This window comes from Motacilla alba, chromosome 19, assembly GCF_015832195.1.
Source record: "Motacilla alba alba isolate MOTALB_02 chromosome 19, Motacilla_alba_V1.0_pri, whole genome shotgun sequence".
Lineage (NCBI taxonomy): Eukaryota > Metazoa > Chordata > Aves > Passeriformes > Motacillidae > Motacilla > Motacilla alba.
The window spans coordinates 8,814,681-8,840,203 of record NC_052034.1 but is presented as its reverse complement, the minus strand read 5'-3'; the positions used below and the strand labels follow the sequence as shown (position 1 = coordinate 8,840,203).

Here is a 25,523-nt window from a genome sequence, read left to right as displayed (position 1 = left end):
TTCAAAATGACCCCATTGCTTTTATACAACATCAAGAGCAAGTTAAAAAAAAAGCTGTATCTGCCTGAAAAGCAACAGCAATTCCCCCACCCTGATTTTTCCTTACAGGCAGGTTTGTGGCCCTGAAACAAACATCTCATTCCCACACTGATTGCATGTTCCTGCTCCAGGTTGTGCTGAAATGCCCAAATCCAGTGCACCCCTGTGTGGGAGTGGGGTTGGCTGGTGGAGCACAGGGAGCCTGTGCTGGCTCTGCAGGGCAGCGTGGGTCTGGCTGTCACCCCTCAGCCAGGAGCACTGTGCTGCTGCCATCTGTCACGGTTGAGATGGCCACAATACACAGAGCACCACTGTTGGATTAAGCCCTTTCCTGACCCAGAGATGGGGCAACCGAGAGGCATTTGAAAAACTTTTATTCCATTTTCAGTCTTATGTGAAGAGTGAGACAATACAGATGTTATAATTCATGCCGTCACAATCAGAAGCCAACTATTCCCTAATTACAAAACACTACAAGTGTTTCTTGGCCTATCAGCTTTTGCCCCACCATGCTCTAAATGCCTTAAAGCCAATCACCTAAAACTACCCCTCAGAAGTACCACTACAATGCATCTTTTATAGTTCTGTTTCTTCACAGTATCTGGTCTTATTTGCAAGGCCATCTTTTGAAACTTGCTCCCCACATATCACCACACAATTTCAGAAAGCTTCAACCCATGCAGAGTATCACCACATAACTTCAAAAAGCTGCAAACATCCACCCTTCTAGTTCTTTAGCCCGGCCTTTTAAACCCCTCATGTTCATGCATTGCACCTGTGTGCCTGCTGTACCCTTTTTATGATTGGTGAGCACACCTGGGCACTCTCACTGCTGTCAATGCTGCTCACCTGCTTCTCACAGCTGGACCCATTGGGGATGAGGCTGGGCCACAGCCCTGCTCCCAATCCCCACAGACCGTGTGCCACACACAGCCCCGCCGCTCCCAATCCCCACAGACCGTGTGCCACACACAGCCCCGCCGCTCCCAATCCCCACAGACCGTGTGCCACACACAGCCCTGCTCCCAATCCCCACAGACCGTGTGCCACACACAGCCCTGCTCCCAATCCCCACAGACCGTGTGCCACACACAGCCCCGCTGCTCCCAGTGCCCACAGACCGTGTGCCACACACAGCCCCGCTGCTCCCAATCCCCACAGACCGTGTGCCACACACAGCCCCGCTCCCAATGCCCACAGACCGTGTGCCACACACAGCCCCGCTCCCAGTGCCCACAGACCGTGTGCCACACACAGCCCCGCTCCCAATGCCCACAGACCGTGTGCCACACACAGCCCCAATCCCAATCCCCACAGACCGTGTGCCACACACAGCCCCGCTCCCAATCCCCACAGACCGTGTGCCACACACAGCCCCGCTCCCAATCCCCACAGACCGTGTGCCACACACAGCCCCGCTGCTCCCAGTGCCCACAGACCGTGTGCCACACACAGCCCTGCTCCCAATCCCCACAGACCGTGTGCCACACACAGCCCCGGTGCTCCCAATCCCCACAGACCGTGTGCCACACACAGCCCCGCTGCTCCCAATCCCCACAGACCGTGTGCCACACACAGCCCCGCTGCTCCCAGTGCCCACAGACCGTGTGCCACACACAGCCCTGCTCCCAATCCCCACAGACCGTGTGCCACACACAGCCCCGGTGCTCCCAGTGCCCACAGACCGTGTGCCACACACAGCCCCGCTCCCAATCCCCACAGACCGTGTGCCACACACAGCCCTGCTGCTCCCAATCCCCACAGACCGTGTGCCACACACAGCCCCGCTGCTCCCAGTGCCCACAGACCGTGTGCCACACACAGCCCTGCTCCCAATCCCCACAGACCGTGTGCCACACACAGCCCCGCCGCTCCCAATCCCCACAGACCGTGTGCCACACACAGCCCCGCTCCCAATCCCCACAGACCGTGTGCCACACACAGCCCCGCTCCCAATCCCCACAGACCGTGTGCCACACACAGCCCCAATCCCAGTGCCCACAGACCGTGTGCCACACACAGCCCCAATCCCAGTGCCCACAGACCGTGTGCCACACACAGTCCCGCTCCCAGTGACTACAGACCGTGTGCCTTCAGCCACCTGCCCTTGTTGGTGGCAAGGAGAAGCAGGAGGGGTGAGCTGGGCACGAGCTGACCTGCCCTGGCACACACCAGCCCTGCTGCACACAGATGGGTGTGAAACACCCCCACTGCCTCTGCCAGGGCAATTCCTCCTGCTTCTGAAGCAAGGAAATCACTGAGGACCTGCCAGTGGCAAAAGGGCTTAATGATTGTGATAAGCAATGTCATGGTTGACTCTCACAATTACAAGGCAAATATGGTGTATATATGTTAGGAGCAGTTTTATACATTTACAGTTGTGCTTTACCCCCTTGTATTGTTATCAGGGGTGCCCTGGGTTTGGGACATTTGGGATGGTCACTCGTTACTGTGGCAGCAGCTGAGCTCCAATCGAGGTGTCAGGAATGATCTCCAGCACTGGGCAGGGAAGGAGGAGTGGATGGACAGAACTTTGGGAGGGGCCAAAGGGTTAAAAGGTGAAACCTCCATTGTGTGGGTGAGCCTGTGGTGGGAAAGATTCTCTACTCCTGTAATATTTTCTTTATTCAGTGGTCTATTGTATTTTTGATAAGGTTTTAATAAACCTTTTACAGGGGCCAGTCCAGAGCTGCTTCTGGGTGTCTCAGCTGGGCTCCCCTGCCTAGCTCCTGCTTTAGAAATCTTTCTTTAACCTGACTGTGCTCATGTCCACACAAATGGCACTTCTATCTCAAGAATGGCAAAATTAAGTCACCACATACCAGAGAGTCATAAAGTTTTGGATATATTTGGGGTTCTTTTTCTTTTTCCTTGAAGCAAAGGGGACATCAGTGGGCAGGAAGATTTTGGAAGTGAAACAGGAAGGCCTGAACTTGGAGCTCCACACATTTGAACAGCGTCTGTGATCCTGGCTGTCTGCCTCGTGCCTTCATTTCCCCTCTCTATCTGCCCCCTCATCTCCTTACCAGCCTGGGCACGCTCTAAAACGTTTCATTCCCTCAACAATGAATATTCCTGTCACCTAATGGGCTTAAAATTGGGATGATATTCAGCTGAAAGGCATTAGGTAATTTTGTGAGAGGCTGGGTCTGAATCGACGCTTCAGAGCAGAGCTGCAATGTGGAGAGAAAGATTTACTCTGCAACCACTGTGAAAATGAGGGTTTTGGGGAAGCCATTATTTCCCAGGCATTTTTCAGTTCTTCCCCAGCAGGCCTTTGAAGCACTCTGCAGTGTTTTAACCTCTCACTGATGTAAATGGCAGGCCAGTCTAATGCTGCCCTGCAGTTTAACAAATGCTGAAATGGAATGGCAGGCTGCTGCTTGGGAGCCTCCCAGGCAGGACCCTCCAGCAGCAATCTGTTGTGCTCCAAGCTTCTCACAGGCATGAGAAATGAAGGATTGCTCTGTACTATTTATTAGTAAACCTGTTCTCTGCAGTTCTACCTGGTGGGACTGCTCTGATCATCATAATTCAAGAAATAAAATTTCATCTGTGTGAGCTGATATCAGTTAATAATTTAACAGGCATATCTTTACAGCAGCCTTAGCCCAGTAGTGCAATTAAGTTGCACAGGCAGGGTAACTTCCATAATCTCAGGCACTTTGAAAGCTTTGGGGATGGACTTGCTGAAATAAAATAGCCTCATCCTGGCACCAGTACCTTCAGCAAGACAATTCAGGGCTGTAGGTACCTCCATGAGACAAGGAATAAAAACACAAAAGGTGGATTAGGCCAAAGCAAACCACACCGGCCTGAGAAATGCTAAAATAATTTCCAACTAGATTTCTGCCTGACAATCTCCTGCCTGCAGGGCAGTGGGCACTGCCATTAGATTTGAAGCCACTCCAGCCATCAAGGTCCCCTTAGTTCCCTTCCAAAACTGGCTTTTCATTTTCAGGGACAGAGGACAGATGGTCAGCTTTAGCTTGGCACTTTCCCTCTTACCTTCCCTTTTCCTTTCATTCATTTTTAATCTACCACGCTTAATACCCCACACTGGGAATGTCTGGAAAAATGGAGATGTCTGTGATTAAAGCAATGAGGAAGAAGGGAGCCAAGAGGATGCTTTAACTGCTTTCCAGCTCATATGGAACACATAACACCAGGTGATCACATCTGGTCTAGGCAGAGGACTCATGATGGCAGGAGAGGTTACACTTCTGCAATATGCTTTAGAATTTGCAGAAAAAGACACTACACACTAACAGACATCCAGATTTTCAGCACTCTCCAGTGACCAGGATTTGCAGTCCTTCCCATAATATTTTCTATTAGTAGCCACAAAGCACCCAAGCAGAACTAATGGGTTTAAAGCAACCAAGAGCAACAACTTTTCTCCTGATCTATCCAGAAAAGGGAGATGGACCCTGTTAAATAAATCACCCCAGTGAGACACAGAGGGACTCATCTGACCAAGCCAGGTTTCAGGGCAAACTTGTTCCCTTGACAAGTAAAAATATTGATTGAAAATATCCAGCTGCTCTAGCTCTGCTCTGAATAGGATCCTCAGGAGCCAATAACCTCTGCAGTGTGTGCTGGGTACTGAGGCAGGGCTGTGAGTGTTTGGCACTGTCTGCTCAATACCACTCACATCACTGCTGGGGACGTGGGTTCGGCCAGGAAAAGCCAAGGCCAGGAGTGGGAAGTTTTCTCTCTCATGTTTTTTGCTGCTCTCACTCCAGAGAGGGTGTGAGATGGGGGCTGCTGTCACTGCTGCCCCAGGAAGGTTCCTGCAGCAGAGCCCAAACCCTGCTGGGTGCACAGAGCTGGCACTTCTGCAGCTGAACCACTCATTCACAAACAGTCTCAGTTTGAAAAGACAGGAGTCTGCTAAGGAAGGCAGGAGCCTCTCTTGAAATGGAAAATGCAAACCCCCTTCCTCCAAATTATTACAATTTTAAATTAAGGGGCTCTCAGGCAAAGATATGGGAATAGGAATAACAGGTCTTTACTAGGAAAATTAAAAACACAAATGCAGTAATACAAAACCCCACTGCCAGAGTGAGAACAGGCCCTGGCCCCCTGTGGGTCAGGGGGATGGCAGCAGTGCCATTCCATGGTGGCTCAGCCCTCCTGCAGTGCCAGCTGTGCTTCTGCTGGAGCAGGGATCCTGCACAAGGGGGGAGTTTTCCTCTGCAGCTCCAGGGCTGCTGGAGATGGGCCTGCTCTTCCTCTGGCAATGCAGGGCAGCAGAAAGCTGCTCCTCTGGGAATGCAGGGGGCAAAGGCTGCTGTGCTGTTCCAGGCTCAGATTGGATCCAGGCAGGAATGCTTGGCTCCTGCCCTGGGCAGAGCATCTCCCCATGGGATGATGGAATTTGATCAGCCATGCAGGGACACTCAGTGGCCATGGACAGCAGAGATCTCCTGGAGGGAGGATTGGCTGTGGGAGAGAGAAAGAAAAAACTGCCCCATGAACAGCAGAGAACTGCCCCAGCTCTGACAGATGGGGATAGAACACACACCCCCATTTCCAACCTAAGACACAGCCTTTCCAAGCTTTATTTTGTCCCTGCTTCCTGTTGGTTTGCAGCTGGGGATGGAGAAGTTATGCCATAAGAGTAATTCTAAAATATATATTGGTTTTGTTTTCCCAAATAGCATATGGCCCCAGCCCAGGGCCAGTTGCCATTTTGCCTTTGGGAAACTACACTGGGTGCTGTCTTGATGAAGCATTTTTGCTTATTCAGTGGGTAAAACTCTCCCTCTCTTTTGAACCCTCTTTCTGTGGTTACTATTGTGGTTATTGTAATTTTTCAGAAATTTGTGATTCCAATTTATAATCTCTCCTGGTGTTTCTCCATTATCAGAAGGGGCAGGGGAGAAAGGGAGCAGCTTGAGTGGGTTTTGAACCAGCACAGAGCCTTGTGAGCCTTTTGTCCAGGTACTTCTCTGTGAGGAACCAGAGGAGGAACCATTCAGAGGAATCAAGGATTTGTCCTGAGAAGCTCAGCTTGCTCCATGTTCAGAGAGCTCTGCTCACATCATTGCCCTTCCCTGCACTTCCCAGGCTTTTAGAGATTGGGACAAACTTCGGTCTCTGTGTGTGGCAGCCATGCCTTGCATGTAGCAGTGCCCCTCAGTTAGTGTCCAGCAGCTCCACAACAGCCCAGAGAAGCACCTCCAGTGGTTGGTGTTGTGCACAGACACTGAGGACAACCCCTGCCTCTGACAGTTCAGGCTGGGGAGAGACAGCCAAGAGAGACAGTCTGCCCTCCTTTTGTGAACAGAAGGTTGGCTGTAACCCTTTGCATATGAACTGCATACCCATGCATGTTCATACCCTTTGCATATGAGCTGCAAGGCAATTAAGAGCCTGACTGACATTTTAGACACTGAAGAAAAGTATTTTGTAGAGCAGAGGGGTTGGGTGTGCTGTAATGAACTAAATCGATAGGTGCTCCCAGCAAACCCAGGCACTGCCAGTGAGGCTCATGAGGAGCAGCTGTGGGGCTCCTCTGCCCCGAGGCAAGTCCATCTGCACAAGGGATGGGATGTGCAAGATGGCTTTGTTGATGTGACTCTGTCCCTGCTGATGCTCATGCTGAGTACTGAGCAGAAACAGGCTCAGAAAGAGGCCCACTCTGAATAGCACTGAAATCCCCATCTTTTCTCTTTGAAACAGCCAAACTAAGACAGCTCACGCTGTTTCAAAGCACCAACAGTATTGCTGAGCTTGCAGGAAGTACTGGCAAGCTCCGGCAAAATCCCTGGGACTGTGTGGAGCTCACAAAGGGGAACACCAGAGTAAAGCAGAGACTTTTATTCCACACAATCTATTCCTCACCCTCTGGTGAGGTGGAGCTTCTGGAGAAATCATGACCATGAAAGGCAGTCAGCAACAGATCACTCAGAAGAAGAATGATGTTCTGATCTATTTGTACATTGTCCCCAAGAAAAATGAGGCTCCAAGACGAACTGAACCCTAATTAGGCACAAAGGAAACCTGTGAACATCCTAATCTGTGCCAAACATTTCAGAGTTTACACCACATCAGATACCAGAGAATCAAAAGTCAGGACACAAATCCCTGAGGAGCAGCTTCAGGATTTCCACTGCTGCTTAAGTGTTGGGTTCAGAGCAGAGAGAGTCTTTTGAGCAAGGACTCCCACCTGCCTGTTTTACTGCATCAACTACCAGGACATTTGTGACAGCATACAAATAATACATAGCAGTGATTAATAAATATTCCATGAAGCACAGCACAAACTCTGCACTGAATCAATGTCCTGTCCCAAAGCTCTACAGCAAAGCCAACACTTGCAACTGCATTACAGAAAATATATTATTTGTACAAAAGTTGAAAAATACTGCTGTCATAATTAGATTTTCCATTAGGCTTGTGTGGCATAATTAAAAGTGTAATTTCTCTGTAAGCACATAGCAGTGCTCTAGGAAAAGGGTGTCAGAACTTATTAAGGGCATATGCAGGTACTTTAACGAACCACATAAATTGATTAAGTACTAAACTAGGCTATGGAGTCTAATTGTTTTGAACAAATACCTACTTACAGCCTGTGAAAGGACACATTGCCTTGCCTGTTGGAAAATGCAATTTATTCCAACAACTACTCATTTTACCCCTCAATGCCATTCTCAGCTCCAGGTACCCAAATGTGTCCCATGGACACAAACAGAAGCCTCTTGCAGATAGCAAAAGTACCTGAAGAACTCAGATGAAAGTAAGAGCTTGACAGGCTTGTGCCCTGTCCCCCTGCAGCTCCAGATGATCCATGTATCCCCTTTGGGACTAATTTGCCCTCAGCAGACTGCGATAACTTCTCCTGCCTTTGCAAAGTCCTGGCTAAGTCCCTGTGTAAATTTCCCACTGAGATTTTGATGGAGGACACCACAGCTGGGTCAGATAAGCCTCTCTGAAATCCATACCGGCTATTATCAGCCAGATTGGGCATATTTTCACTCAACCAGGCAGTTGTGGTTTGTGTGAGCCCAAGTTAAGATGTAGTGGTCTGCTCTTCACAGGCACGTGACACTCTCAAATCCTTAAAAAGTCTCAGAGGAGCCTCTGAGGAAAACCCCATGGCTTGTATTTCCAGGAAGGAATTCTGCACTCTCTGGGAACTCCTAAAGCAGCAGCACTTGAAGAACGAGCTGTGTGCCTGTGCAGCCCCTCAGGAGAACTCACCCAGCTCCCACTGACTGGTTGCCCAGCACACCAGCCCAGTTCTGTCATGGGGACAGGCAGGGAGCTGGCACCTGATGCAGGTGCAAGGACACATCCACTATTGTATTTGCAGGGACCCCCGTGACAGGGAGGAATGATACATCTGACTCCATGTTCTCAGAAGGCTAGTTTATTACTTTATGATACTATACTATAATAAATAATACTATACTATACTAAAGAATACAGGAAGGATACTTACTGAATGCTAAAAGATAATAATGAAACTCGTGACTCTTTCCAGAGTCCCGACACAGCTTGGCCCTGATTGGCCAAAGAGTGAAAACAGCTCACAGCAGAACCCAATGGAACAATCACCTGTGGGTGAACAATCTCCAAACACATTGCACATGAGCACAACACAGGAGAAGCAAATGAGATAAGCATTGTTTCCCTTTTCTCTGGGGCCTCTCAGCTTCCCAGGAGAAAAATCCTGGGAGAAGGGATTTTTCAGGGAATGTGAATGCCACTTGTCTTATGCTGTCCCAGCAGAACTTGAGGAGCTGGAGGATGGAGCAGGGCTTCCCAACATGAACTTAAAATAGAGTTGATGCAAGAAAGAAGGACCTGTCCGGCTGGGAAGGTTTGAACCAATAAGCCTGATTCCCCCAGTATACTGATTTCCTACTGTTGTGCTTGCATAAAGTCATCTTAGCTTTTCCTGCTAATAAATGGGAAGACAATCTGACCCAGCCTGTTCATTGACAAGCTCTGCAAAAGAAACCTCAGGAATATTTTATTCCTCCCACATCAGGAACGTACAGAACATACAGAGAAATTTACCATCACATAATGATCCCTATTATGCAAAGCAAGGCTGACAGAATTTCCATCATTACATCCCTGACAAGTACTCAGATCTGCGGGGGCTTGCAGGCTTTCTTTTGAAAGAAAAAAGACCTGCAAAGTAGTTTTAATGTCTTAAATATGGAGTAGGAACTTCATCCTCTCCCTATTCACAAACACCTTAAATACATCTCCTTCCTTCACAGCTCGTTAATCCCTACTCCTCTGCACTTCAGACATTTAAATTCTTTCCACAGATCTAACACAGAAGAGGTGTTTATATCATGTTTAATCAGCACTCACCAGCTCTGAACACCCCTCATGACCTTTTCAGTTTCTGAGTGACCAAAGATCATTAGGGGATCAACCAAGCGAGGACCTCGTGGGAGCCCGAAGCCCTTGTGCCATTACCACACCACAGTCCTGACACATTTCTCCTGGTTTTGCATCCCAAAATGTCCATCAAATGCTTCCATTAACATCAAAACACTGATTAAAATCCTGAACCTGAAGGACAAGCAGTGAATTAGCAGCTTGCTCAGTTTGCTGCTGTTTTAGGGTGCAGATTGGATCCAGTGCCTCTTTGGCTGGAGGCTCCAGAGGTGCCAACCCTGACCCCAGATGACACTGGTGTGGGCTGCACACACAGAGTGACATTCCACGGCCATCTCATCCTCCTCACTGCCTCTGGAATACCAACACAAGGGAAAACCAAGAGAGGTATGAGGAGAGAGCATGTGGGGCTCACAGGCACAGCATCCACTGGCTATTTTGCCTTCTGTGAGAAACGACTGCTCACTTGTGAAATTTTAAAGGAGGTGGAAGCCCTAACCTTTATTAAACCTTAACCAAAAATACAACAAAAGAACTAAATAAAGAAAAATCACAGTGCTGGAAGCCCCTGTGACTGTCAGCCACGTGCCCATCTTCAAAATGGATGCTCTGCCTTTTATACCCTTAGCCCCTCCTAGAGTCCTGTCAGTGACTCCTTCCTTGCCATCCAGGGGTGCAGATCACTTTCTTACACCTTGATTTGGGGTCAGCTGTTGCCATAGTAACAAGCCAATCCTCCCAAATGCCCCTGTGTGCCCAAGGCCATCCCATGATCGCAGTGCAAGGGGGAGGACACATTGCAGTAACACAACTGTACATCTACAGAACTTCACACACACGTAATGGTCAGCCCTTCACTGGGAGAGCCAGCCACCTCATTACCCATCTATAACACTTCCTGCCTTTTTTCTGTCTTTTCTGTGCATCCCCCTCCTAGCTCAGATCTGTGTTCAGATCTCCCCTGATTTCCTATTCCCCTGTAGCTACCCAGACCTCCCCAAGCTGGGGGTCCTTGCCTCTTTGCCCCCCCCTGCCCATTCTCCTTCTCTCTGAAGCTGAGCAGAGCAAGGAGCAGAGATTGTGGGCGTTAATGAGCATCACACGGGCTCCTGCTCCCAGCACTCTCCCTCTCCCACGTGGTGGGCCGGGGCACACGTGAGCCCCAGAGCAGCAATTAAGGGATTTTAGGAGCAGAATGCCCTCACAGGGCATCAGCAGATTGACACATGGTATTTCTTCCTAATAATGACTGTCCTGAAATGTATCGGATCCGTGTGCTGCTGTGTTTCCAGCAATTTGTAAGAACTGTTCAATGTGTAGCCAGCTGGAATGCACAACAGCACATAATTGTTCTATTACTGCAGACTTCAATTGTTTCCCTTTTATTCATTAAATGGGCATTTATTTGAAGAAAGGTCCTTTTTTTAGATGCATTTTTACACAGCTCTGGATTGGACTTGCCAGGACTGAACAAGAGCAGGCCTTCCCTTTTCTCACTGTGCTCTTCGAAGGAAAATGGGGAGTACAAACACTGGAATTTTTGTTTTTTTAAATGGAGATGTTGAAAGCCTTTTACATTCTGCACTGGAACAAAAATGAAGCATTTTGAAATGCTGCACGGGAGTCAAGGCAGACGGCCACCCACGCTGACTGTGGGAGAGGGGAGAGAAGGGGCTGCTCAGCAGCACCCTTGGGCTTCCTTTGGATCAGGAAAGCACCCAAGGGCTTAGGGAAAGGAGGATTGATATTGTGAGAAGCCACAGGGCAGGGGAGAAAACCAACTGCCTGGAGCTTACAGTGCCAGGAGTCATGAGGACTGGACTGCAGCACCAAGTGGGTGCCCAGGGGGCAGGTGGTGATGTGAATCTCTGGTTTGCACCAACAATTCCACAGCAGGCCAGGAGTTCCTTAACAAAGCCCAACACCACCCCACTCGGACTTTAAAAGTGCTGTAGAGCTTACTGTGCCATCTCAAGAAGTGTTTCCTGTTTAAGCAGCATTGTCTTGATTTCAACTAGACTTTCAAATTTTACAGTATACAAGGGACTGAACCCAACTCAGGAGCCCCAAGGCTGAGGTTCCTAATTCCCATTTCAGCTGCTGTTCCCCCAGTATTAGGTGGACCTTTTAACCTGTCCATCCTGGTCAGACCACACTATCTGGCCAGCTGAAACTGTCCTGTACTTCACTCTCCAACAAAAAAAAGCATAACATTAAAATGTAAAAATGTAAAAAACCCCCAAAACATTAAATGCACATGTATATACAGTAAAATGTATAAACAGGAGGAAATTCCCCTTGCTCTCCTAGCTTTTCCTTAAGCTCTTGAAATGTGAAATGGCCTTAAAAAAAAGAAAAAGCAAGACGTAATTGTTTCCTGTGCAAACCTTGTGCCAGACTTTATTTTTATGGGCTGTATTTATTGACTTTAGCTATTTTTCCAGTATGCTGCACAGTGTTAGACTTGGCAAGAAATCCTACAAAGTGAAATAACATCTCTGAAAAAGTGGGAATTCTCATTGTTTGGCATGGTCAAAGGAAACTCCAGCCAAGCAAACTTATGACCTTCTCTTGTGTCAGACTCAAATCCAGGCCAGGCCAACCACTAGATCAGACTCTTTATTCCTCTTAAGTCACCAGAAAATCCAAATTTGAAGTCTGATTCAACACCTAAGGGAAGCTCCATGTGCTCTGCTCCACATTTCCACGAGGAGCTCCTGTTTACCAGTAAGACAGCCAGCATCACCAGGAGCCATGAGTGAGTGAATTGCACCTGTTTGAGAGCTGGGTTTAATGTGCCTGTCAGCTCCAGGCACTGGCTGCACTTCCCAGGATTCTGTCTGCATCCAAGACAGATGTCTCCAAAGCAGTCAGGAGAGTCCCACAGTACACACTGAAGAAGAGAGAAGACAACTGAAGAGATTTGTGCTGGATGGAATGACAAGCTCAAGAGTTTAACTGCACATGGCATTTCTGGAAGCTTGCCAGCTCCAAGTTTAGTGTGTTTTGTGTACTTCACTCATAAATGTTTATTGTGACAGGTAAACACTTGTTTTGAAAGCTCGCAGGCATACTATTAAAACAGAAGTGTTCCTGACATAGTCAAGCTGTGCTGTCAAATGTTTGTCTTTTGAATGATGAATGCTGGCTTCCCTCTTTGTTCCTCTCAGCGTGCAGGGAACAGATCTGAACAGTCTCTCCCAACTTGCTCGGGCTCATTTCACCTGGGGGGCACGGCTGGCTCTGCTGGCTCAGGAGCAGCCCTGGAATTCCCAGATGCCCACCAGGGGAGGTGATCCAGAGAATAAAGGAGGAAAAACGGGGTGAGCAGGAGCAGCTCAGTGCCAGCTCTGTCTGCAAAGGCAGATGTTGAGCTTTGGAGACCAGACGAGACCAGAGTTCAACAAAAAGGGCTATTTCCAGAGCTTAGAGTATCTCAGAATCACATATTTCACAAGCCAGATTCTGGAGACTTACGCTAACTAAAAATCTTAGAAGCAACTGTAACAAATTTTTCACAAGAGTATTTTTTACTCAATTTTTTAAGTAATAAGCTAGGAAATCTGGAAACATTTAAGTCACAGTATTGGATGTATACATAGCCCATGAAACTGCAGACAGTCATAAAAGCTATTGGCAAAAACGAACAAAGAGTCTTATGGGTGAGAATTAAAATTCTCCACTTGGTGCAAATATGCCTTCTACAGAACTAGCAGAAAAGCCTGTGAAAAAAAACCGACAGTAATTTCTGTGTATCTCAGTGTAATTGCATATGTTAAAAGGATGTGGAATTCAGCAGTGATCCCATGGGCTTTCAAGTGGATTTCAGATATTTCACAGTGTGTCAGTTATAGATTGAGATGTAAGACTTTGGGGAAACCAAGTACAATCTTTGATTAGATGAAATAGCATCAGATTTCCATGAAAATGCAAATGTTTAATGAATTCATTGCTAATGCAGCTCTGATACTTCTTTGTTCTGTTGCAGAGGTACTTCAGCCATGGGTTTGCTGACCTGCAATGGGTGTAGCACTGGGGCCAATTTAAGCAGCACCACTGTGACAGTTCCCTGCTGTGGGCACAGGGATGACAATGAGAATCAATGATTTATCACTGACTCAGGAAATCAGACTTACACACTGTGTAAGCCTTGGAATACCCACCACAGGAGGCATCAGAAATGATCCTCTGACCCAGGAGCCAGAGGAGGATTGAATATTTCTCAGTATACTGACAGAAACACAAACAGGGTTCACAGAAACAACCCCCCCCCCCAAAAACTGCTTCCAAAATGGTGTGAAACAGCAAAGTGCAAGTGCTTAGACAGCATCTAATTACAAGGGCAGAAGAAGAAAAGAGCCTCTCCTGACAAACCTGTGCATTGTGTAGCCCAGCTCACTGCACGGAGGCTGGACTTAGAGAAAGGCTCACACACTAAGCTAGGCTGTTCCAGCAGAAGGTGGAACTGGGACATTGTGTCCTAGAGAGACCCACAGGAAGAACAGTGAGATGCTTGAGTGCGTCCAGAGGAGGCAACGAGGCTGGAGAGGGGCTGGGAACACAAACCCTGTGAGGAACCACTGAGGGAGCTGGGGGTGCTCAGCCTGGAGAAAAGGAGACTCAGGGGTGACCTCATCACTCTACAACTCCCTGAAAGGTGCCTGTGCTCAGCTGGGGCTGGTCTCTTTCTCCAGGCAGCACTGACAGAACCAGAGCACACAGCCTCAGGCTGCACCAAGGGAAATACAGGTTGGATATTAGGATACAGTTTTTCACAGAAAGGGTGATAAAGTTCTGGAATGGCTGCCGAGGGAGGTGGTGGAGTCACCATCCCTGGATGTGTTTAACAAAGCCTGGATGTGGCACTGGGTGCCAGGGTTTAGTTGAGGTGTTGGGGCTGGGTTGGACTCAATGATCTTGAAGGTCTCTTCCAACCCGCTGATTCTGTGAATTCCGTGAAAATCATCCCTTTGATCCATTCTAAGGCAGATTTGGTTGCTCTGAGCCCATCAGGAGGGCGCACCCCGCATCTCCCTGCCAGGAACACCTGTCCCACATAAAGCAGCGAAGCACCAGCACTGGGACAGGTTCACTGACCACCCCTCACATCTGCCAGGCTGTCCCCACCTGCCAGGGAAGGAGGGATGAGCTCCCTTGTCCCCACCTGGAGCCTTCTCCAAGGGTTTGTGTTGCAGGGAGGAGCACCCAGGAAGGGCTGTGGTGGGAGCTGGACTCCAGCAGGTTCTCAGCTCCTCACTGGGGAGGCCAACAGGGAGAGAATCCACAGCATGCTGCTCAGGGGAAACCCTTCAAGCATAACCACTTCTGTTAGGGTGAGGAAAAAGGCTTCTCCCAGCATGCCTTGCTGTGACATGCAGATTCCATGTATCCCATTGGCCCTTCCCTCTGGCTCCACCCTTGTGCCCTCATCCCATTGGCCCTGGTGTGTGGGAAATGGATTTGTAGAGAGTTCTCAGGGCTTGACAGAAGGCTCACACAGTGTGCATCTGTGTGCAAACCTTGAGATAAGAAATGCTGACTTAGAAATGCCATGGAATAGGACAGACATTGCTGAGAGAGAAATGGAGCTAGAAACAAGATTCAAAGGATGCCCTTGCAAATAAGACTGGCCATTTGGAGAAACAGAACTATGAAAGATGCATTGTGGTAACACCCACAAGGGGTAGTTTTAGATGATTGGCTTTAAGGCATTTACAGCATGGTGTGGCTAAAGCTGATAAGCCCAGAAATGCTTATAGTGTATTGTAATTAGGAAATAGTTGGCTTCTGATTGTGATGGAATGAATTATAACATCTGTATTGGGTCACCCTTCACATGAGACTGAAAATGAAATAAAAGTTTTTAAAACGCCTCTCAGTTGCCCCATCTCTGGGTCAGAAACGGGTATAGTCCAAGAAATTGATGCTCCTTGTGTGAGAAAGCAGATAACTCGGCAAATGTGCCTTGAGAAGTCTCTACAAATCCATTTCCCACACTGGTGTTCTGCCCCACCCCTCAAAATCCATATATATAGACCCCTGCTTTCCCTGCCTGGATGCTCTTTGTCCCTGGACCCCTTTGGGGAAGATGCTCAATAAAGCTCTCCTTGGAACCCCACACGCAGACCCCGTCTCTGCTTCTGCATCACCCAGATCCCAGAAGAGCTGAAATCACCTGGGGTGAGCAGAGATGTGCCTGTGCCCCTGAGGTGTCTTCTTCATGGTGCTTCTTTGGGAAGGTCACAGCACCCTGAGCAATGCCCACCGTGACACCTCAGAGCTTTTGGGTGGGCAGAGTCTGTGCTGCACCACTGCCACACACCACATCATGCCATGGAATTGGCTGTTATTCCAGGTCCTAAAGTCAGATTTATTTTTCTATCAAACCATACCCCTAATAAGGAAAGCAGTTTGGAAAAAATGAAGCACTAACCCAGTGTTTACCTCTTTGCTCCATTTGCTCTTTCAGCCTAGAACATTCCCCCTTCCTTCCTCCCTTCAGGTGCAGCCACAAGCAGCCAGCAACTTCTAAGCACATCAGGAGTTCCCACAGCAGGGCCAGGTCCCAGGTTCTGAACATCCTGCCCACTCTGGACCTGCTGAAGTTTGTACACAAACAGGCTGTCTACAAAGGGGCTCCTGTCCTTCCTTACCCCAGCTTTAGTGATCAGCAGAGTGAGCTAATGTCGCCACGACATTTTTATAAAAATCCTTTTGTCAGGATTTTCTTCTCCTGAGAAGCTGAGAGGGCCCCAGGAACAAATTTAAACAAATTAGTATCTGCTGCTGTGGAATGCAACAGGTGCTTCCTTGATTGGTCTATGTGAGGTGTTTCTACTTAATGACCAATCAAGGAGGCAGCTGGTTTGGACTCTTTGGGAGTCACAAGCCTTTGTTATTCATTCCTTCCTACTCCTGTCTCACCTTCTGATGCATATTTCTCTCTGTTCTTTCAGTATAGTTTTAGTGTGTTTTTTAAAATATAATATATATCATAATATAATAAACCAGCCTTCTGAAACATGGAATCAAAATTTCTCTGTCTCTCATCCCTTGTCCTGGCTGCCCTGAAGAGCACAAGCTACTTCATCCTTTCTCTCCTGATGAAAAGTGTGCTGTGTCCTGTGCAAACTGGGGTGACCCCTCCGGCCAGGAGCCCACGCTGACTATTGCTTTTGTCCTTTCAAATAAAAGCTTTGTAAAAAGGGCAGTAATAAAAAAACAAAACATTAAGAGTCACACAAGGCTTGTTAATTATTTAAACCTTCAAATGTACAGCATTTTCTTGGTAATTAAGTGGGAACATTGAGCTGGGCCAAATCTTTACTACTGTTAGATAACTCTTCAAATGTTCCCTTGCACACTCAGAGGTTTTTTTTTTTTTCTACTACAGCCCTGACAACCAAAGGCAGGTTCTTTCAAAAGTGCAGGAATTGCTTCCCATTGATGGAGCACAGCAGCACAAAGCATATTTCACACTCACCTTTCACCACTTCGGAAGTAAGAAGAAATCTGGCTGGAATATGGGGCCTCTTTGTCAAAAAAAGAACAACAAACTCAGAAGGAGAAAGTGAGAGACAAGCAGAGTTGCATTTTTATATGAAGTGTGAAGAAGAGGAGGTAGCTGGTCTCTGCTCATGTCTCTATTTTATTTTTTCTAAAGTTAGCACTGAAGATTGCTTCAAGAGAAAGTCCTGACCTGCCCTGGTAACAGATTGTGTCTGTAAACAAAGATCAATGGCCATTCCCATTTTCATTTCCAGTCCTTCTACCCTTTTCCTGCCATTTTTGCCCTCATATTTATCTGCTCTTGGCTCACCCATTCTAGCTTTTGCTCTCAGCTGTTTCTTCTCTCCTGCCCTCTCAGCATTCAGGTACACCCAGCTACACCACCCAACACATTCTTTACAAAACAATTCTTGTGAGAAAAGCCTGCTGCCCACGCTCTGCAGTCCAGGGCTCACATGGGAGGTTTATCCCATGCAGTGGAGGATCCCCATGCCTATCCCATCTCCTTAACCATCCCCTTGCCCAAAAGCCCTCCCAAACTGCCCAATTTAGGCTGCAAACACAAGGAGTATTTTGTTTTAAACACAACCAGCATTGCAGGGTAATCCAGATAAATCCAGAGAAATCCAGGTAAATAGTGATGCACACACATCACCTTTGCAATTTGGGCAGCCAACCTACAAAGCCCTTAGAGGTTAATTGCCATTGCTAACTCCTACCTAGCAAGGGAAAAAATATTTAGATGTTCAGTAAAGGCTTCAGGTGAAGCCTTCAAAAGCTTAAAGTTAAACAAAAAAAAAAAAAAAAACCTCAAAATTTAGGTCTGTTTTAAAAATCCTCCCAGGCTGGCTTCATATATCATCCAAGTTGAAACTGTTCTGGTGATGTATTATACATGGAGACTGCACTACATCACCAGAGTTCTGACACTGCCATGTTCAGGGGATGCTAGGATACAATGCAATGAATTACAACAGTGGACATTGACAAATACACTTTAGGGGAAGTTTAAATTAATTTTTTCAGCTGCTTGAAGTTGGCTTAGAAAGTAATTTTTATTAAATAAACTAGTGGGAGAGTGGGCAGATTCAGAGCCCTTGAGAAAGGGAATGGCAGAACAGAGAAGAGACAAGACAGAGAGAAAGGAAGCAATTCCAGCTCTGGACTTGATGTCCTCTGTGATTTTGGAAAAGTCAGGTGGGCCAAATCCTGGCTGTGCTCACACAGCTCTGAGGAAGCATCCCTGTGTCCAGGTCAAACACAGATGCCAAATTCGTAGGTGCAGTCCCCCCTCCTTGGACTGGGCATCAAGCAGTGCCCCAAAAAGGCAGAGGGGAAGGGGCTGCTGTAAACACCTGTACAGGTGTACAGGAGCACATGGGCTCTCCCCTGGGAAATTCATCATCACCCAGTGGTCCTGGGTTTGGGGTGGGATTTTTTATTGTGAAAATAAACCAGCAATGATGATAAGAAAAGGGTGAAGTATAGCTGATCATGCCAAACCCTTTCCTGAGAGGCAAACACTAGTACTTTTGAGAAAGCCATGAATACTAAACACCCTTTCTCTCTGAAGGAATCTTTTGTCATTTCATGGGGAATCAATTAACCACAGTGTCTTATTCAGGTAGACTTTAGATTACTACCATATCCCTTCACTATAGATAATTAACCTCAGTTTCTGAATTAGCAGAAAATAAGCCAGTTATTAGTTTTTATAATGACTAGAACTCAATATTTTGGGTAGTTAAACACCCAAGAGTTTAAATTAAAATAGACATCTGACAGAAATCCCTGAAGTGTTGTTCAGATCATTAATATTATAAATTCCACAGTAGATTGAACTGACAATGTTCCCTTTTCCTTTTGGAGCACTCCAAAGGGATGAGCTACTCCCTGAAATCAGCATTCAGTTTGATCTCTGAAATAATCTCTCCTTGATACCTAAAGCCTCAAGGCCAACAGCATAGTTAAACTCATATCCTCCTCCTGCCAGACTTCTGTCTAGTGAAGTGAGAAAAATATAATGGAAAAGCCCATGTTCCTACAGTCTCCTCCTCACATGACCCAGGCAGACTGATGCTCACAGCCCAGAACAGAACCCTGCTGAGGGTGACAGCCCAGGCAGGGCAGAGGGCTGGGAGCAGAGAGGACTCTGGAGCTGTCAGGGGGGTGTGGGCTGTGCACAGCACCAGCCTCTGCCCTCCCCAGGTCCCCACAGGGAGGTGTGGGGCCACAAGGGCAAGAAGCACCAGGGCTCAGGGATCCTGAGACAATGCTGCTGCCTCCTCCTGCCCCACAGCTGTCCCACCTGTGCCTGTCTCACCCCTGCGAGATTCTCTTCCTCAGCACCCTCAGCCTGTGGCATTCACATTCTCTAAAATAGTCCTTCACCCAGGATTTTTCTCCTGGGAAGCTGAGAGACCTCAGAGAAAAGGAAAACAATTCTTATCTCATTTGCTTCTCCTGTGTTGTGCTCCTGTGGAATGTGTTTGGAGATTGTTCACCCACAGGTGATTGTTCCATTGGGTTCTGCTGTGAGCTGTTTTCACTCTTTGGCCAATCAGGGCCAAGCTGTGTCAGGACTCTGGAGAGAGTCACGAGTTTCATTATTATCTTTTAGCATTCAGTAAGTATCCTTTCTGTGTTCTTTAGTATAGTATAGTATAGTATTCTTTAATATAATATATTATAATAAAGTAATAAATTAGCCTTCTGAGAGCATGGAGTCCGATGCATCATTCCTGCCTTTGTCGGGGCATTTCCTGCAAATACACTATCAGCCCATGCTGAACACTGCTGATCATCAGAAAGCTTTTCCAATGCACACTCTGCATCACTTCTGCTGTCAGAGGAGACTGTTACTTGATGTCCTACCTATATTTGCCCCTTCTTCCCACCAAGATGACACTGAGACTTGATGAACTTCTTGTCCAGCCTTTATTTTCCTCTGCTCACCAGTTCCCTTTCCACAGAACCCCTGCCTCTTCCTCATACTCTGCATTGATTATTCCACCCAAGTTTTGTGCCTTGCACTTGTCTCTAATTTAGTTCCTTTTTTTTCCCTCCTCCAAACCATTTCTGCAGTTTGTAGAACTCATTTGAATTCTCATCCTGTTGTCCAATACATTTGCAGTCCCTCCTAGCTCGGTGCCACCTCTAAGTTTCATAAGTGCACTGTCAGTTCTATCATTCAGGTTGATAATGGAAATGTTGAACAGAACCCATGGCCTCCCTCCTCCCCAAGCCTCAGTCAGCCTCTCTGCCCCTTTTGAGGGCTTGCAGGGGATATTTTACCCCCAGAGGGTGCAGGTACATCTACCACTTCCTTGTGTGGAAGCTGTGACTCCCCCCAGTGGGGTCAGTGAGCCACAAAGGCACAGACACAAATCCTGAACATGCTGCTCAGCCCACTGCAGACATCACCTCTATTCCATTTCAGCTCCAACCAGCCATGCATGACACCACAAAGGAAAGAAAGAAAGAAAGAAAGAAGAAAAGCTCCAGGGATTGTCCCGCTGCAAGTCAAATGTGTATTCTAAGAAAAATGGATGTTTACCTTCCCATTTCTGTGAATCAATTAGTGATAAATATCCCCAGGGCACAGAAAAGTCTAACACAGATAACAAAGGATATGCCCCAAATAATGGAGGATTAGAAAAAGGCACACATCAGTAATAAAATATCAGCTGCAGACGCCACTTGAGATGATTGCAAAACAGAGAAGAGTGAGGAGCTGGAGGAGGAGAGAAAGCAGAGGTGGAGAGGAGATTGCAGGATCAGTGAAGATATATCATGACTGTGTTTTTTGAGTGTCTGTGCGAGAGTTAAAAGAGTTCAGTGTAGAGCCAGGAAGGTCTCTGGGAGAACAGAAGGGCAATTTATAAACAAAAGAGTCAGACAGGGCTTCTATGCCCAAAAATAAGTCCCTTTTTTCCCAGTTCTATCAGTCCCTCTAAGAAAAGATATTACCTTTCCTTTCAAACCTTACCTCTTGACAATACCAAAATAGAAAGATATATTTGCCCTGGCACTCTGATAGGACAATGGGAAATGGATGCCATGAGTCTAGAGAGAAAGAAACCTTTTAAGGATGAAAAAGGACCAAAGTTAGAGCTTCTCAGGAATTACATTTTATCTCATGAAAAATGTCACCAAAAAGGAATAAAAATTGGTTCCCCTTCCTCAATAGCTTCATTTTCCCCAGGATGTTTTTATCAAAAAATGAAATCTTTCTTTCAAAAACCTCTAAACATCCCCCCTCTAAACCCCCAAACAAAACATATGTAGCTTTAAAGCAAATGGAGGGTTCCTAGTTGAGCTTTTTACAGCTCTGAGGCACTATTGCAATGCAAATAATGAAAAATGAACATCTCAAGGCCATTTTTTTAAACCTCACAGTAGGCTTTTAATATTGATATTTTCCAGACTTCAAGTAAATAATAAAAAGCAGAGAAAGGATGATCCATTCCTGTACCCACAGCTGGGCTCTCCAAAGGACATTGGCACCTACAAGACCTGCACTGTCAGCCCTTGGGGAGAGGGCAAAGAGGACACACCTGTCCCAGGTGTGGCAGCAGCCGAAGAGCAGGGAGTGGTGCTTTTTGGAGCCAGGTTCATCATCCATCAGCATTGTCCTCTCTGGGATCTGCTCCTTCTTTGACAGCCCCCTTCCCCCTGGGTCATGACCAGCTCTCCACCACCACCACCACCTCCTCCTCCTCCATCTCCATCTCCTCCTTCATCTCCATCTCCATCATTACCTCCTCCTCCTCTGGACCAGCAGCACCTCACCCTGTCCTGTCCTGCCCTGCCTGGCACCTCCCCTGGCAGGAAAGAGCAAAAGGAACAAACGGGGAGTAAATCCTGAGGCCAGGGAAGAGCTGCTTTCATTTGGAGAAATCCTGTAGCTGTTTTTGGTTCTCAGCATGTCAGCAGAAACTCGAGGCTTGTCAGGAGGCTGCTCCCAATCCAGTAATTACTGGAGGTGCCTCTACTTGGCCCTGTCTTGATCTTACACTGTGCGATCACTTTATTATTCAGTTTTATTTTATTATTCAGTTTGATTTGGCAGCTGCCTGAGAAACCTAAGGCTACTCAAGCTGTATATTTTAAGATCTCTAAAATCTGTTGATATAAATTCTTTTAAAGTCTTCAGGCCTGAGTCAACACTGTTAATTCTGCATCTCCAGCCCATCAGCTTGGCAGGACACTTCACACACGCATGCACAGGGCTCAGCAGCAGCTTAAGGAGGGATCTGGATGCAGGAGCTGTGGTTTTCCCTCTGGCTCCCAGCCAGCCCCACTCAGGGGCATCATCTGAGGGCCTCAGCAGAGACAGAAAAAGTTCAGCCCTTTGGACAGTGCCAGAAACAGACCCTTAAGAGGAGAGAAAACATGATTGCTGGGGGAAATGACAAGTAAAAGCCCTCTTTACTGGGTGGGGTGTGGGTGTAACCCTGCTGGTTCTTCCTTCAGGGCCTGTAGGGGAACCTTCTCAGTCATGACAAGCACACTCCTTCTCCCCTTCTCTGCCAGGCCAGGGGAATTTTGGACCCTTTTCCAGGTGGAGGCTGTCCCTCTGCAAGGATCTAAGAAAACCCCTCATCTCACTTTATTGGGTCCTTGAATCTCGTCTCTTCCAGAGAGAGATTTGCAGGTTGTTTAATGTTCAGGTTTGATTTCCATCTGTGCTTTGATTTCAGATTACTCTCCCTCCTCTCAGCCTTTTCATGATCAAAACTCAGATCCAGCTTCCCCCCTCTGACTTCAATCAGTTTTAATCCTGCCTCCCTAACATCTATTTTCCTTCTAATTCCCTGAAGAATTTCCCTTCTGGGATCGCCACTGTTCACATTCTCTTACATGTTCAAAGTCCTTCACATTCTCCTTTCATCCGTGCCACGCTCCCCTATCACAGACTCCTCTGATTCCACTTCTTCAAGGGCAGAAATGTGCATTTTCATCCACGATGTTAACAGGTTGGAAGAGCTGGATCCTCAGTGCTGCTCTGTGTTCACACATCAGAGGGCCAAGGAGAGCCCAGGAGATGGTTCAGGTGCTCACGTGGAGGCTTAGTCTGGGCTCTGCTGCCCAGAGCCACCACAGGGCACAAAGCCTTGTCCACACACACAATTACCCCTGAAGGGGAGCAGGGGTTTGCATGCAGCTTGCACCTGGAGCCACGGCACAGAAATCCTATTTTGTGTCCACTGGTGGAGGTCGTGTGTCACCGTGATATTTTCTGAAAAGTCTCTTTGCCAGGATTTCTTCTCCTGGGAAGTTGAGAAGCCTCAGAGAAAAACGTAAATAATAACTACCTGATTCTCTTCTCCTGTGTTTGCTGCTTTGGAATGTGGTCTGGGGATTGTTTACTAACAGGTGAATGTTTGATCAGTTCCATTTAAATTTATTTATTTATTTATTTTTACTTAATGACCAATCACCATCCAGTTGAGTTGGGACTCTGGAAGGAGTCACGGGTTTTTATTATTCATTCTTCTTAAGCCTTCTGATGTATCCTTTCTTTTTCTTTAGTATAGCTTTAGTATAGCATTCTTTAGTATAATATAATATAATATAGTAAAATAATAAATCAGCCTTCTGAGAGCATGGAGTCAGATTCCTCATCTCTTCCCTCGTCCTGTGGACCTCACAAAGACCACAGTCGTGGAGTGCAGGTGACTCTTTCTTGAAGAGAAGCCATGCTTTTGTGGCTCTCAACCACAAAATTAGTTTGTTTTTACATGTAGGAATTGATATTTCCTTTGACATCCTGCACTGCTGTCACCTTGTGCTCAGCAGGTTGAGAAGGCAGTACTGAATTATTACCACCAATATGTGACTTTAACCATTGTCATTAACTTCACTTTTCTGTGTAGCAATTAGTCCTCTAATTAGTCCTCTGATTGCTGCCAGCAGTGCTCCCCATCCCTTCTAGTTTTTCCAATGACAAAATCTCTGCTGTGACACCTCCTGGTAGGAGCTTTCTGTCACAGCTGAAGGACCAGTGGCCCCATGTCCCCTGCAGGTCACAAAGATGTGGCTGTACCTTCTTCAGCTCTCTGCTCTTCTTTCAGCCTTGCTGAGGCTGCAGTGGTGGCAGCCCTGGGCTCTGTCCTTGTCCCTTTGCTGAGCAGGGGAACTGCCCAGGTATTGTAATCAAGGAGCCCTGACAAAGGCAGGAATGATGCATCTGACTCCATGCTCTCAGAAGGCTAATTTATTACTTTATTATAATATATTATATTAAAGAATACTATACTATATTAAAGAATACAGGAAGGATACTTACTGAATGCTAAAAGATAATAATGAAAACTCGTGACTCTTTCCAGAGTCCTGACACAGCTTGGCCCCCATTGGCCAAAGAGTGAAAACAGCTCACAGCAGAACCCAATGGAACAATCACCTGTGGGTGAACAATCTCCAAGCACATTCCACAGGAGCACAACACAGGAGAAGCAAATGAGATAAGAATTGTTTTCCTTTTTTGTAGGGCCTCCCAGCTTCCCAGGGGAAAAATCCTGGGTGAAGGAATTTTTCAAAGAATGTGAATGCCACACCCAGGCTTCCTTGGGGATTTCTGGGTTCCTGCCCTGTACTGCCCAGGCCCTCCTGATACAAAACCCCACCCTGCAGGACAGCGTGTGGTGTCACACACCTCCCCTTAGAAGGTCACCACACATTTTTCTAGCAAAGGGCTTCTAAGCCCATCCCAGGAGGGAATACATCACCACTCTAGCAATGGCAAACCATCTAGGATGGGACAAACTGCAGCATCAAATCCCCATTTCCCCTGACACCCCCCTAGGATAATGCTCAAGGGAGCACAGAAAGCAGTGACAGCCCAAAGCAAACACAACAGCTCTCCCATGAGGAGTCATTCAACGTTTGTCACAAGAAACAAATCTGGATCCCTCTGTGGTGCAGGGAGGCTGGAAGGGAGCACAAGGAGCCCGACTGCCAGGAGCTTTGTGCCTTGAGCTCTGCTCACAGCCAGGGGAGCAGCACGTCCCAAGCCTCACAGCTGTCCCTGAGGAGCAGCTTCCTTCCAAACCTACCTTCAGACTTGTCCTCCCCTCCAGATTTGAACACCCTGCAGATTCCCATCATCTTTTACCTCTGGAAATATTATATGGGGCACTTTCACAATAAAGCACTCATAGAAATGCTGAAGTAGTTTTAGTATAAATAGTCAGTTTTACATCAGTTCTCACACAATGCTTCTCATTGCAGCCCTTGTGTACTTCCCTGTACTGAATTGCATAACATGACTAATAGCTGTCATGCACAGCTTGCTCTTCCTCTTTTATGATAAAAAAAGACTCCAGATACCTAAGTATGAAATTTCCCTTTCCACCAGCATTTTTTCTTCCCCAGGAGCCATCCTCCTGGTCTCCTGGCATATCAGCTGCTCTGAATCAGTGGGGAGGTACATAGATAGACATTTGGAAACATAAAAGCCAACTCAACCTGCTGTTAGAAGAACAAACAACTTCTAGGGCTGTGTTCCCTTTTGGCAGCTCTTTCCCTTTAGGGAGCGTGAAGGAGCTGCCAGCTCCTCCATCCTGCTCCTGCCAGGCCTTGCAGCTCCTGGCTTTTACCTGAGC

General features: G+C 47.1%; 1 long non-coding RNA gene across 1 annotated transcript in view; it reads right to left on the bottom strand.

The window, feature by feature from the left end:
- The window catches only part of LOC119709918, a 92,731-nt gene extending 67,649 nt beyond the window's left edge, over positions 1–25,082 (bottom strand). The window contains exon 1 of the long non-coding RNA XR_005259451.1: positions 24,975–25,082. This is a non-coding gene — a long non-coding RNA (uncharacterized LOC119709918). The remainder of the gene's footprint in view (positions 1–24,974) is intronic.
- Between the last annotated feature and the right edge of the window lie 441 nt (positions 25,083–25,523).